Source organism: Choloepus didactylus, chromosome X (genome assembly GCF_015220235.1).
Source record: "Choloepus didactylus isolate mChoDid1 chromosome X, mChoDid1.pri, whole genome shotgun sequence".
NCBI classification, from domain to species: domain Eukaryota; kingdom Metazoa; phylum Chordata; class Mammalia; order Pilosa; family Megalonychidae; genus Choloepus; species Choloepus didactylus.
In genome coordinates this window covers 130,022,254-130,036,903 of record NC_051334.1, presented here as the reverse complement: position 1 = coordinate 130,036,903, position 14,650 = coordinate 130,022,254, and positions in this window count along the sequence as shown.

Sequence of the window (14,650 nt, the reverse complement as noted above, 5' to 3'; positions counted from 1 at the left end):
GGTGTGACTCCACCCATTCAGGGTGATTCTTGATTAGTTCACTGGAGTACTTAAGTGAGCTCAAGAGCTGACACAGACATTGACACTTGGAGATGCTTGGAGATGCAGACAGAAAGACATTTGTAGATGCTAAGCTAAGAGATGAAGCCCAAGGTTTGCCCCAGAAAAGGTAAGAGAGGAACCCCAGACACTTAGAGAAAAACACCCTGGGAGATCAGGCAAAGATGCACAGGAGCTGATGGAGAGAAGCTAAGAGAGACAGAATCCCAGAGACATTTTGGAGAAAGCCATTTTGGAACCAACCCAGGAGCAAAAGACCAGCAGATGCTGCCATGTGCCTTCCCAACTGATAGAGGAGTTCTGGATGCCATTGGCCTTCCTTCAGTGAAAATATCCTCTTGTTGATTCCTTAGTTTGGATACTTTTATGGCCTTGGAACTGTAAATTTGTAAACTAATAAATCCCCTTTATAAAAGCCAATCCACTTCTGATATTTTGCATAATGGCAGTTTTAGCAAACTGGAACACACAGTAATGTCTGCCCTTTCATTTCTGATTTTATTTGGGTCTTTTCTCTTTTTGACTTTGTCAGTCTCACTAAGAATTTGTTAATCTTGTTGATCTTCTCAAAGTGCCAACTTTTTGTTTTATTTATTTGCTCTTTTTTTTCTTGTTCTCCAGATCATTTATTTCTGCTTTAATGTTTGTTATTTCTTTTCTTCTGCTTGCTTTATGGTTAGTTTGCTGATATTTCTCTAGGTTCTTCAGTTGTCCAGTTAGGTCTTTGGTTTTAGCTCTTTCTTCCTTTTAAATTAATGTATGCATTTTAGAGCTACAAATTTCCATCTCAGCACTGCCTTCACTTCATCCCATAAGTTTTCATATGCTGTGTTCTCATTTTCATTCATCTCTAGATATTTACTGATTTCTCTTGCAATTTCTTCTTTGACCCACTGATTGTTTTGGAGTGTGTTGTTTAACCTTCATATATTTGTGAATTTTCTGGTTCTTTGGTGCTTATTGATTTCTAGTTGCATTCCATTATGGTCAGAAAATGTGCTTTGAATAATTTCAAACTTTTAAAATTTATTTAGACTTATTTTGTGCCCAAGCATATGATCTATCCTGGAGAATGTTCCATAAGCAGTACAGAAGAATGTATATCCTGGTAATTTGGGATGTAACAATCTATATATGTTGGTTAAGTCTAATTCATTGATCACATTATTTAGGTTCTCAGTTTCCTTGTTGGTCCTCTGTCTAGTTGTTCTATCTATAGACAAGAGTGGTATAGTGAAGTCTCCCACTATTATTGTAGAAATATATATTGCTCCCTTCAGTTTTGCAAATGTTTTTCTCAGGTACTTTGGAGTTCCTTGATTGGGTGAATAAACATTTATGTTTGTTGTTCTTGGTGAATTTTCCCTTTTATTAATGTATAGTGTCCTTCTTTGTCCCTTATAACATCCTTGCATTTAAAGTCTGTTTTGCCTAATATTAGTATATCTACTCGTTCTTTCTTTTGGCTGCTGCTTGTGCAGAATATTTTTTTCCATTATTTCACTTTCAATCTCTTTTTTTGTGTCACTGGGACTAAGATTTGTCTCTTTTAAACAGCATATGGATGGATCATACTTTTTAATCCATTCTGCCAATCTGTATCTTTCAATCAGTAAATTTAATCCATTAACATTCAAAGTTATTTACTGTGAAGGCAGTTCTTGAACCATCCATCTTACCCTTTAGTTTCTATTTGTCAAATTTATTTTCATCCCCTCTTTTTTTTCCTTTTAGTAACCCTTACTAATAGTCTTCAGTTCTGTGCCCTTCTCCAGACCTCTCTTTCCTTTATTTTTTTTTCTCAGCTAGTAGATCGCCCTTTACTATTTCTTTCAAGGCAGGTCTGTTGTTCACAAATTTTCTCAGCATTTGTTTGTCTATGAAAATTTTAAACTCTCCCTCAATTTGAAGGAGATCTTTGCCAGATAAAGAATTCTTGGCTGGCAGTTATTTTCTTTCAGAATCTTAAATATGTCATACCCCTGCCTTCTTGCCTCCATGGTGCCCACTGAGTAATCAGTACTTAGTCTTATGTTGTTTCTCTTGTATGTGGTGAATCACTTCTCTCATGCTGCTTTCAGAACTTTCTCCTTTTCTTCAGCATTTGACAATCTGATGAGTATATGTCTTGGAGTTGGTATATTTGGATTTATTCTATTTGGGGTTTGTTGGGCTTCTTTGATTTACATATTTATGTCATTTAGAAGGGTTGAGAAGTTTTCCACAACTATGTCCTCAAATACTCTTCCTAGCCCTTTACTTTTCTGTTCTCCTTCTTGGATACCAATGATTCTTATGTCTGTGCATTTCATGCTGTCAATCATTTTCCTGTGACCCAATTCAAATTTTTCCTTCTTTTATACCATTTGTTCTTTTGTGCATTTGTATTCAATTGTCTGTGCTCTAGTTCATTTATTCTTTCTTCTGCCTCTTCATATCTGCTGTTGTGTGCCTCTAGTATATTTTAATTTGATCTACAGTATCTTTTATTTCCATAAGATCTGCTATTTTTAATGTACTCTTTCAAATTCTTCTTTATGCTCTTCTAGAGACGTCTTGATGTCCTTTACATCTTTAGCCAACCCATTGAAGTTGTTTTGGAGATATCTGTGTACTTCTTTGATTAATTGCTCCAAGTTCTGTGTCTCCTCCAGCTTTTTAATTTGGTCTTTGGCTTGTCCATATCTCCTTGAGTCTTCATGTACTTTTTGATTTTCTGTTGACTTCAGGCGTTTGCTTATCTTGATAAGGTTATTTTGAGAAACACAGTATTATTTGAACATTTATATAGAATTTTGGAGAGTCACTGCTTGCTGTAGTGCACTTTCCCTGTCTTCTTAGCAGATGGCGCTCTTGACCCACTTCTTACCCTCAGGCCAACTTTTCCCCAGCTGCACCATCATGCTGGATGGTGTCAAAACCAGGTGGAAATCCAGTCAGCACATCAGTTCTCCATGTGTATTGGGGACTGCCAGCTGTAGGTGTGGGGTTGGGCCCTGTACAGTTCAGGAGGGAGTCCGCTTAAGGGCACAGTAGGCTGGTATTTTCTGGACCTCTGAGTGGATCACTCTCAGGCTGTGGGGCTGTGTATTTCACCCTCCAGCTCAAACATGCTCCACTCCCTTCCTGCCATGTGCCTGTGAGCCTCTGGGGTGGGGGTGGGGGCTCCTGGTGCTTCTGTGTGGCACCCCTGGCTCTCCCCACCTCTCACCCATACACACAGTGGGCTTCCATCATGGAAGAGTAATTTCAGTCGAAACCAGTCCATAGTTTCCTGGGTTCCCTCTTGGGAGCTCCTGGTCACAGGGCTGAGGAGGACTATCTCCCCAGCTAGTTGCTGAGATGGGTGTGCAGGAGTGGAAAGCTGCTCCCTCTCCTGTTCAGTGGCCAGCTCACAGCTGCCAGATCCTGACAGTGGTCCTGGCTGAATAAACAACTCATCTCAACCTTTCAAATGTAATTTCTCTGCTTTTTCATCTAAGTCCCTGCTATGTATTGTAGAGGTTCTTCTCTTGTCGCTCTTACCCTGGATCTGCTGTCTCAGGCATTTTCTGCCTTTTTCCTAGTTTTTTTTTTCATGCAGGAGAAGTTTGCTCTGCCTCACCTATTCTGCCATCTTCCTGGAAGTCACATAAATGACAAAGATGATAAGCCATTCCTTTGGAAGAAAGGAGGGATTGTTGAACAAATGAAGTATAAACTTCATAAAAGCTGTCTGTTCATCAAAAGATGCCTGTTAGTCTCTCTTGGAATATATATAAGGCAGCAGGTATCACAGATAGCAGAAGATAGAGTTATTAGTCCTTGAAAAAGTCCATAGAGTGCTTAAGAGAAGTTCTTTGGATTACTTTTTGTTAATAAGGCTTTCATCACTGTTTGAGAAAACCATGGCTGATGAGCTACAAGAGCACCTACAGCCTGAGTCACACAGTGTTGGCAACACCCATTCTCTATTTTTTATTTTTTTTTCACTCTTTTCATTGCCTCTAGCTTCTTTTGCCTATAGGGCAAATTTTTGGAGGAGGCTCACCCCAGAGAGAACCTTTCCAAGTCAGTGTTTCCCAGCAAAAACAAGGACAGGGACCCATGTAGGGAGCACAGAGCACTCCAAAGGTCCCTGGGGAGAGGGTCAAGAAAGACTCGTCTTTTTGACAACCTCCCAAAGCTGTGCTTTCTTCATCTGCCAGCAGATGGTGCTCTCACATCAAATTTTTCTCCACAGCACTATGGAGGTACTTTGTCTTTAATCCTTCACTGTTTCCACCCCTGTCAGGTGCAGAGTTGAAATAATGGCTGCCGGCTGTCCCTGTCCCGGGCAGACTGAAACAGCTGTTTAGAGCAGAGACCCAGCGACCTGGATTAGTCAATCAAAAGCTGTGATCAGTGCTTGGCAGTGTGCCCCATTCTGTTCTTGGGGTGGAGGACTTCTACAACCCTGTCCATCCACAGCAGCCAGCCAGGGAACAGACCCAAAGTGGCCTGACTCAAGACTAGGGGATGGGCACTGGCAGCTACCATGGAGCAAGTTGCTCACAGCTCTTTATCAATATTTCTCAACCTCTTCCTCCCACTCTTCCCTGGATGCTGGGAAGTGATCCCCTGGCCTCTGGAGCCCCAGGACAGTTGTTTCAGACAGTTCCTGCCTGTCCACTAGCTATTTTCAAGGAGTAGTGAGTCATGGAGCTCCCTACTCCACCACCTTCCTAGAAGTCTATCACATGTCAAACTGTTGAGGCCAAGCCATCTGGCCTTGTCCATATCTCACACTTTGCTGACCTGCAATGGAAAGCCATGTTTGCCCATCTGTGAACATGATAATTACCTTGAAGACTGCTCTGTTCTTGTCTCTTCCAGGCTGTGGCCTTTTGGTTATTGAATCTTTTGATCTATAACTCTTGTGCAATTTCTGTACCATTAACTTGGATTTGGGATGTAGTCGTTCTAGTATTCCACCTTATTTTTCTCCAGTAAATTGACTTGGCTGTTCCTCTGGTTATGTGGTCCAGCTTATCTCAGTAGGAATGCCTGCTTTTGCTCTAGCCCTGCAGGACCAAACCCCACATCCAGATGCTTTTTCTTCTCCTTAGGTGAGCTACGCTCAACACCCTACCCCCATGTAGTAAGGAGGCAATCAGGTTGCCTTCACCTTGTTTCTCAGGGTCCTCATCTTCTGTTTGGGGGAAGGAAAAGGCAGATTTTCTCTTGGCAGGTGCTCATTCTGGCAGCTAAGTTAGCTGCAGAGAGGCCACAGCTTCTTCTCTGTGGGTGTTGATGCCTCAGGGTTCAACTGCCAAGGGATCTCCAACCCTGCCCATATGTCAGCCTCTGGAGAAAAGAGGAAGTGATCCCAGAGAAGAAGAATGCCACCATACCCCTACCCTCAGCACTCCCACTTTGTGCAGGTGCCTGAATAGTGGGGAGTAAGAAGGGCTGCTCTACCAGCTGTTGGGTCCCTTTCAGGGCATCCTGTGGAATTCCCTTCTATGAGCCCTACCTGAGAGAGATCAGCCAAGGCTGCAATTTCCCAGCCCCTTGCCCGGAGATACGCTAAGGCCGGGCTTCTTAACCTGACCTCCACAGATGCGCTTCATCCATAGAGGGGATCTGAGAATTTGGATATGGAAAACACACCTTTGTCTTTACGAACCTGTAACTGCAATGTAATGTTTCCTTCATTTATAAACTTAGGCAACAACCCATGGTGGTATTAGCAATACCTGTGTCTCTATCATCAATGGAAATAGCAGATAATTGCATATCATCATTACAACAGCTGCTGATATCTTCAAATACTGTTTATGATCATCACTGCTTGGAAATAATGTTAGTTATGAGATCTGCCACTAGATCTTGTTATCTAACATATGAAAAAGGAGCACATATATTAATATATCACAAAATCATTTTTTAACATTTAATAACTGTATTTCAATACAATCTGATTCCTTTTTTTCCTGTGTATCTTTAAACATTATTATAAGAAGGGATTATGTCAACTTAGCCTGCCAAAAGACTCTGTGGCACAAAAAGTCAAGAAACCCAGCTCTTATGAATTCTGTGTATCTCTGGCCCAGTAACAGGGGTGGGTTAATTTTTGCCAAGGATCCATACTGGGAAGTCTTGGAGGGAGGGTATACTATGAAAAGAACAAGTTCTGGCTACTAAAACTGTAAGCTGAACAGGAAAGAACCTTAGGTGTGAGACTGACGGTCATACCACGAGGTCAGTTCTCACTTTCGCATCATTGCCATAGAAATAGGAGACTGGAACAGCTTTGCAGAGGGTTAAAATCTCATTATTCAGAGCAGAGTATGTACCACTAGATGGCACAGTTGGATGAGTTTATGGCCAGGAGGGAACTGTGCCAAAGGAGCTCATAACTCTAATATAGTCACCATACCCAGAAGCTGCAGAGCTTGCTGGCAAGGCTCAAATAGGACCCTCAGAGGCTTTAAAACACTGAAAAGACTATGGTGTCTCCCCTACATGTAATTCAAAATGAAAGCAAATTTCCAGATTGCAAATACCGGGATAAAGTCTTTGAAGCTGAACTTTTTCTGTGCCCTTGCTTTTTGGGGGATCTAAGTGTGTGCTCAATCTGTCTGCCTGTAAGGAAGCTTAGCAATACCTGATGATAAAGGAGTAATCAATCAATGTTCTGGACCCCAAAATGTGCCACTGGACTCCAACCCCCACCTCATGGTAGACCAGGGGCCTTTGGACAGCACTGTGGACTCTGTCCCAGTTAATTCACATGGTTCAAGCCTGGACCCCACACTATGATTCGGAAAACCAATAACCATTGAGGTACACATAAGAGTCCACATCTGGCATTATGTGGATGCTCTGGCCAGACATAATGTCACCAGGAAACGGTCACAGTTTCACCCTGCTCTTTGGTCCCCAACCCCTCTTTGCTACAAAGCCAAATTTCTACCATCTTCTGGGATATCTGAAGCCTACACAGCTCAGAGTTTTGTTAGCAGTTGTTTCTTCAACCATTATGGCATGAATTACTGCCAGGTTTCATCAGAGCCTCTACCTCCTCAGCTGGCATCCAACATTCTTTGCAAAGAAAGAAAAATCTAGAACTTAACTCTACCATGACTGTGTAGTGTCAGTTATGCAAGAACATGGAATCCATCCCATTTTTGGTGATTCCCAACCTCCTGGATGAACCCCATGGAACCAGGGTGGCACAAAATTAGACTTCCAGGCCATCAAACCCAGGAGAGTGACCAAACCCCCCTGCAATTTTAAACCTGTCTCAGTCAGTTCCTGTGTCTGATAATGGCCTGAACCTTCACAACATCTCCGTCTTTCAAATAGTTGATGAACCAGATCCTACAAGACCCTCTGTGTCTATCTAGATAGGGTCTTCCACTGTTACTGCTTCTGTACTCAATCAAGTCCTTGATTCAGCCAGCTCTTGGCCTACCACAGCAGTATTTATGCTGGTAAATGAACATTTTAAAAGCTGAGAGTTCCTTGACCTCTTCCTACCTGCCTAGGACCCTTCATGAGTCAGGCAAGAAAGAAATCCACTAACCTGGAGGAGAGATCCCCCAGAACCCTTAATGATGTTCAGCATTTCTTGACTTCTATGGGGAACTTCTTATGTTTCCTTTACTTGCTATTCTACTTCCACTAAGTCCCAGGAGCAAAGGAAACAATTCAGTTGGGACGAAGAGTAAAGCAGAGGGCTATAGCCTCCTATCAGGCCAACCTGAAAACTGTTGCCCTTAGGAGGGCTGAGACTGGTGGTTTTGGGAGTTGGGGGTTGTTAGGGCTAGTGTCTAGCCCAATGCAGCCTGGTGCTTGTCAGCCAGTTTGTTGGCCCTATCCCATGTGGGACACTGTCATTCATCAGGAAAGGTCATCCCAGGCCCATACCTTGTTTTATGGCCTTGCTCCATATGCAATCTACCTCCTTACAGTTCTGAGCTTAAAACTATCTTCAATTATGAAAAATATTTTAACAAATACTTTTCATGCTTACTATGTGCCAGGCACCATTATAAGCCCCTTACATATAATAAATTAGTTAATCCTTATATCAACTCTGTGACATAGGTACTGTACTATTTTATTCTCATTTTAGAGATGAGAAAACTGAGGCAAGAGAAGTAAAGTGACTTGCCCAGGGTCAAATAGCTAGTAAGTGGCAGAACCAGAATTTGAACCCAGGAAGCCTGGCTCTACAGTCTGTGGGCTTAATCACTATGCTATAGTCTGCCATGCCATGTGATTCCATTGGTAATACCCTTGACTTCCTTTTAAATTCTGGTTCACAGTCATCCTTGAGTTACATTTTCTCCCACCCATGCTGGATAAATGTCCTGCCAATTGCAGTCCAGCCACATGACTTTACTCAAGTGAAGTCCCAGAAGAACTGGTTCTTCCCTGAGGTGTACCCATGCTCCATGGATGGGATCCAAACACAGATGAGAAACAGCTTGGGGCTTAACTGAAAGCACTGGCAGTGAAGATGGAGAAGAGGCAGCTGATAGGAGAGAAATTTTAGAGGAAAAATCAGCAGGATTGTGAAGAGTGAGGAAGAAGAGGCCAAGATCACCTTCAGAAGCGATCATCTTCAGGCTTCCTGCTTGGGTGACTGAGTGTGTGGTTGATGATGCCACTCACTGGGGAGTGGGCCCAGAAAGAAGAACAGTTTGGTGAGGCAGGCAGTAATAATAGCAACTAGCAATCATGGTGCATGTACTCCTTGCCCAGCACTTTATATGTAGTCTCTAGTCGAATTCCATTTGAGTATTCTCATTTCACAGATGTAAGGGACCCGAAGCTCTGAAGCATGAAATATCTTTCCCAAGGTCATATATCAAGTAGCAAAGGGGAGATTTGAACCCAGGTTTGTTGATTCCAAGTCTATGTTTTTAACCAGCAGTATGGAAAATGATTTGCCTGTATTTAGAAACCCTTTCCTTTCTGCCTGCCATTTAAATCCTGGTTGTTGTCTATCTCCCTGGTTCCTGATTTATTGCCTTTCCAGAACCTTAATTTTGGATTGGGCCCTGACCTTTGTTACCTACCTGGTAATAACTCCCAGTCTTTCTCAGATCTTCAGTATCTGAAAAACCCACGATCCCCACCTCCACCCCTTTCCCTGCATGCTTGATCCAGACTCATGACTCAACCTAATCTGCAGGTTATAAGACCCTTCTCCATATCCCACCCATCATTGAGCTTCCACCTGGTTTCTTCTCTTCAAAGCCAGACCTATCAAGGCTCTGACACAGCTTCCCCCTTGAAACTTGGTGTCTGTATCAGGGAGTTCTCTAATTCAGTGGTTTTGTGTGCATATGAGTGTGTGCAAAGGGGGGATTGGTTCCGCAGTGATGTGGGGGTAGGGGACTTATTAAGGGCACTATGGCATTTAGTGAGTAGAAAGCCTGGGATGCTAGACATCTACAATATGCCAGACAGACCCACACAATGAAGAATGTCCTGTGTTCTGCACTACTTTTGCATACCACCTCCCACCAAGTTATTTATGTAGGTAAAACCTGTTCATAATTATCTGTGCCTAGACTATAACTCTGCTTTACACATAAACACAAAATGCACGGTTTTAATATACACTGAATTTTCCAGGAATACAACTACCATGTATATTGAGGGGAAATTATACTTTGTTTTTGTTCAGAACTCTCTCAAGAGTTGTTGGGCATTTTTGAAGATCATGTTGCCAACAGCAACACTGGTCATGGTAATTGAGTCACTAAATCAATGGCCCTGTATGGGTCTGCATTTGTAGCATTTGTGATCATTGTGTTTCTACATATAGAAGTAAGCCTCTGCCTGCTTCCTGAGGTCTTCTAGCATAGCAGGCATGAGCCATTACAGATGGAAATTCATAACTTATTACAAATACTTTCCTCTTATTTTTGCTTTATGCTACAGCTCATTTTCTCTCTATGTATATATTATATATGTGCATATACATATATACACACACATATACATAAGATTATGTGTATAGTGGGTAGGCTATGTTGTCTATGAGTTTCCTTGTTTTATTTCAGGATAGAAAAGGAGTTTTAGAAGAGTATTTGTTTAAAATGTGGGCACTTTCTAAGTGCCTGACACTGTTTCAAGTGCTTTATATGTACACCTCACTAAACCCTGATGAAAACTTGATGGGATGGATATTATTTGCACTCTTATTTTGCAGATGAAATAACTGAGGCACAGAGAGGTTAAGTATCTTGCCAAAGATCACACAGCTAGTAAGTGTCAGAAGAGAGATCCATATCCAAATCAGTTGACTCTAAATCCAGTACATATTCAGCTGCTAGCAGGTGTGGCAGATTATCTGTAATTCTTTTTATTGGTGTTAGAACAGGCTTAGAATGATTCTATGGGAAGTGTATTCCAAAATTCCTTGAGTATTACTAGAAAAAGTAGAGATGACCCCAGGATGACTCATGAAAACGCTGATATATACGTTTGGGTATACTTGCTTCACACACACATGCACACACCTACAGAGTCAAATTAAATTTGAATCAAATTTAACAGTGTCATATTCCTTAACTGCTTCTTGCATCCAATTAGACTGCATAATTCCTGAAAGCAGATCAGTGCTGGCCATACTTTCCACTTTCAGAAATAAGGTATGTTGAATGACACTGAATGTGACAATGGGACCAAATGGGTCCTGTCCTGAAAAATGCCCACTCTGTCAGTAACTAGCCACATTATTAGGACTTGGAGACTAAAAATGAGCTACCCAAATCTTTATTATCCTCAATTAACAAGATACATGAGGAGAAAATACAAGTCACATACCTGACTTATTCAGATAACTTAATTTGACAGATCTTTATCTGTGTAGATGCAGCCTCAGTGCTTTTCTCCTTGCCTCTACAGAGAACTGCAGAGCATCTCTGAATTTCACCACCAGATGACAGTGTTTTCCAAGCTGTAAGTGGCATGCAAGGCCTAATTTTTTTTTTTAAATATTCATTTTATTGAGATATATTCACATACCACGCAGTCATACAAAACAAAGCATACATTCGATTGTTCACAGTACCATTACATAGTTGCACATTCATCACCAAAATCAATCCCTGACACCTTCATTACCACACACACACAAACAACAAGAATAATAATTAAAGTGAAAAAGACCAATTAAAGTAAAAAAGAACACTGGGTGCCTTTGTCTGTTTGTTTGTTTGTTTGTTTCCTTCCCCTATTTTTCTACTCATCCATCCACAAACTAGACAAAGGGGAGTGTGGTCCTTATGGCTTTCCCAATCCCATTCTCCCCCCTCATAAGCTACATTTTTATACAATTGTCTTCAAGATTCATGGGTTCTGGGTTGTAGTTTGATAGTTTCAGGTATCTATCACCAGCTACCCCAATTCATTAGAACCTAAAAAGAGTTGTCTACATTGTGCATAAGAGTGCCCAACAAGGCCTAATATTTTTTTTCTTTTTTTTTTAATCATCATTTTATTGAGATATATTCACATACCACGCAGTCATACAAAACAAATTGTACTTTCGATTGTTTACAGTACCATTACATAGTTGTACATTCATCACCTAAATCAATCCCTGACACCTTCATTAGCAGACACACAAAAATAACAAGAATAATAATTAGAGTGAAAAAGAGCAATTGAAGTAAAAAAGAACACTGGGTACCCCTGTCTGTTTGTTTGCTTCCCCTACTTTTCTACACATCCATCCATAAACTAGACAAAGTGGAGTTTGGTCCTTATGGCATTCCCAATCCCACTGTCACCCCTCATAAGCTACATTTTTATACAACTGTCTTCGAGGTTCATGGGTTCTGGGTTGTAGTTTAATAGTTTCAGGTATCCACCACCAGCTACCCCAATTCTTTAGAACCTAAAAAAGGTTGTCTAAAGTGTGCGTAAGAGTGCCCACCAGAGTGATCTCTCGGCTCGTTTTGGAATCTCTCTGCCACTGAAGCTTATTTCATTTCCTTTCACATCCCACTTTTGGTCAAGAAGATGTTCTCCATCCCACGATGCCGGGTCTACATTCCTCCCCGGGAGTCATATTCCACGTTGCCAGGGAGATTCACTTCCCTGGGTGTCTGATCCCACGTAGGGGGGAGGGCAGTGATTTCACCTTTCAAGTTGGCTTAGCCAGAGAGAGAGGGCCACATCTGAGCAACAAAGAGGCATTCAGGAGGAGACTCTTAGGCACAAATACAGGGAGGCCTAGCCTCTCCTTTGCAGCAACCGTCTTCCCAAGGGTAAAACTTATGGTAGAGGGCTCAACCCATCAAACCACCAGTCCCCTATGTCTGTGGTCATGTTAGCAACCATGGAGGTGGGGTAGGTGAATACCCCTGCATTCTCCACAGGCTCCTCAAGGGGGCACTACATCTTTTTTTTTTTTTTTTTCCTTGTTTGTCTTTTTTCTTTTTTTTTTTTTTTTTAACTTTTCCTTCTTTTTTAAATCAACTGTATGAAAAAAAAAGTTAAAAAGAAAACAAACATACAATAAAAGAACATTTCAAAGAGACCATAACAAGGGAGTAAGAAAAAGACAACTAACCTAAGATAACTGCTTAACTTCCAACATGTTCCTACTTTACCCCAAGAAAGTTACATAATATAGCAACATTTCAGTGAACTTGTTCCTACTACATCCATCAGAAATTAGCAAACCATAGTCATTTCTGGGCATCCCCAGAACGTTAAATAGCTTATCTGTTCTTCTTGGATTATTGTTCCCCCTTCCTTAATTGCTCTCTACTGCTAGTTCCCCTACATTCTACATTATAAACCATTTGTTTTACATTTTTCAAAGTTCAAATTAGTGGTAGCATATAATATTTCTCTTTTTGTGCCTGGCTTATTTCGCTCAGCATTATGTCTTCAAGGTTCATCCATGTTGTCATATGTTTCACCAGATCGTTCCTTCTTACTGCCGCGTAGTATTCCATCGTGTGTATATACCACATTTTATTTATCCACTCATCTGTTGAAGGACATTTGGGTTGTTTCCATCTCTTGGCAATTGTGAATAATGCTGCTATGAACATTGGCGTGCAGATATCTGTTCGTGTCACTGCTTTCCGATCTTCCGGGTATATACCGAGAAGTGCAATCGCTGGATCGAATGGTAGCTCTATATCTAGTTTTCTAAGGAACTGCCAGACTGACTTCCAGAGTGGCTGAACCATTATACAGTCCCACCAACAATGAATAAGAGTTCCAATTTCTCCACATCCCCTCCAGCATTTGTAGTTTCCTGTTTGTTTAATGGCAGCCATTCTAACCGGTGTTAGATGGTATCTCATTGTGGTCTTAATTTGCATCTCTCTAATAGCTAGTGAAGCTGAACATTTTTTCATGTGTTTCTTGGCCATTTGTATTTCCTCTTCAGAGAACTGTCTTTTCATATCTTTTGCCCATTTTATAATTGGGCTGTCTGTACTATTGTCATTGAGTTGTAGGATTTCTTTGTATATGCAAGATATCAGTCTTTTGTCAGATACATGGTTTCCAAAAATTTTTTCCCATTGAGTTGGCTGCCTCTTTACCTTTTTGAGAAATTCCTTTGAGGTGCAGAAACTTCTAAGCTTGAGGAGTTCCCATTTATCTATTTTTTCTTTTGTTGCTTGTGCTTTGGGTGTAAAGTCTAGGAAGTGGCCTCCTAATACAAGGTCTTGAAGATGTTTTCCTACATTATCTTCTAGGAGTTTTATGGTACTTTCTTTTATATTCAGATCTTTGGTGCATTTTGAGTTAATTTTTGTGTAGGGGGTGAGGTAGGGGTCCTCTTTCATTCTTTTGGATATGGATATCCAACTCTCCCAGCCCCATTTGTTGAAAAGACCATTATGGCTCAGTTCGGTGACTTTGGGGGCCTTATCAAAGATCAGTCGGCCATAGATCTGAGGGTCTATCTCTGAATTCTCAATTCGAGTCCATTGATCTATATGTCTATCTTTGTGCCAGTACCATGCTGTTTTGGCAACTGTGGCTTTATAATAAGCTTCAAAGTCAGGGAGTGTAAGTCCTCCCACTTCGTTTTTCTTTTTTAGAGTGTCTTTAGCAATTCGAGGCATCTTCCCTTTCCAAATAAATTTGATAACTAGCTTTTCCAAGTCTGCAAAGTAGGTTGTTGGAATTTTGATTGGGATTGCATTGAATCTGTAGATGAGTTTGGGTAGAATTGACATCTTAATGACATTTAGCCTTCCTATCCATGAACATGGAATATTTTTCCATCTTTTAAGGTCCCCTTCTATTTCTTTTAGTAGAGTTATGTAGTTTTCTTTGTATAGGTCTTTTACATCTTTGGTTAAGTTTATTCCTAGGTACTTGATTTTTTTAGTTGCTATTGAAAATGGTATCTTTTTCTTGAGTGTCTCTTCAGTTTGTTCATTTCTAGCATATAGAAACATTACTGACTTATGTGCATTAATCTTGTATCCCGCTACTTTGCTAAATTTGTTTATTAGCTCTAGTAGGTGTATCGTTGATTTCTCAGGGTTTTCTAGATATAAGATCATATCATCTGCAAACAATGACAGTTTTACTTCTTCTTTTCCAATTTGGATGCCTTTTATTTCTT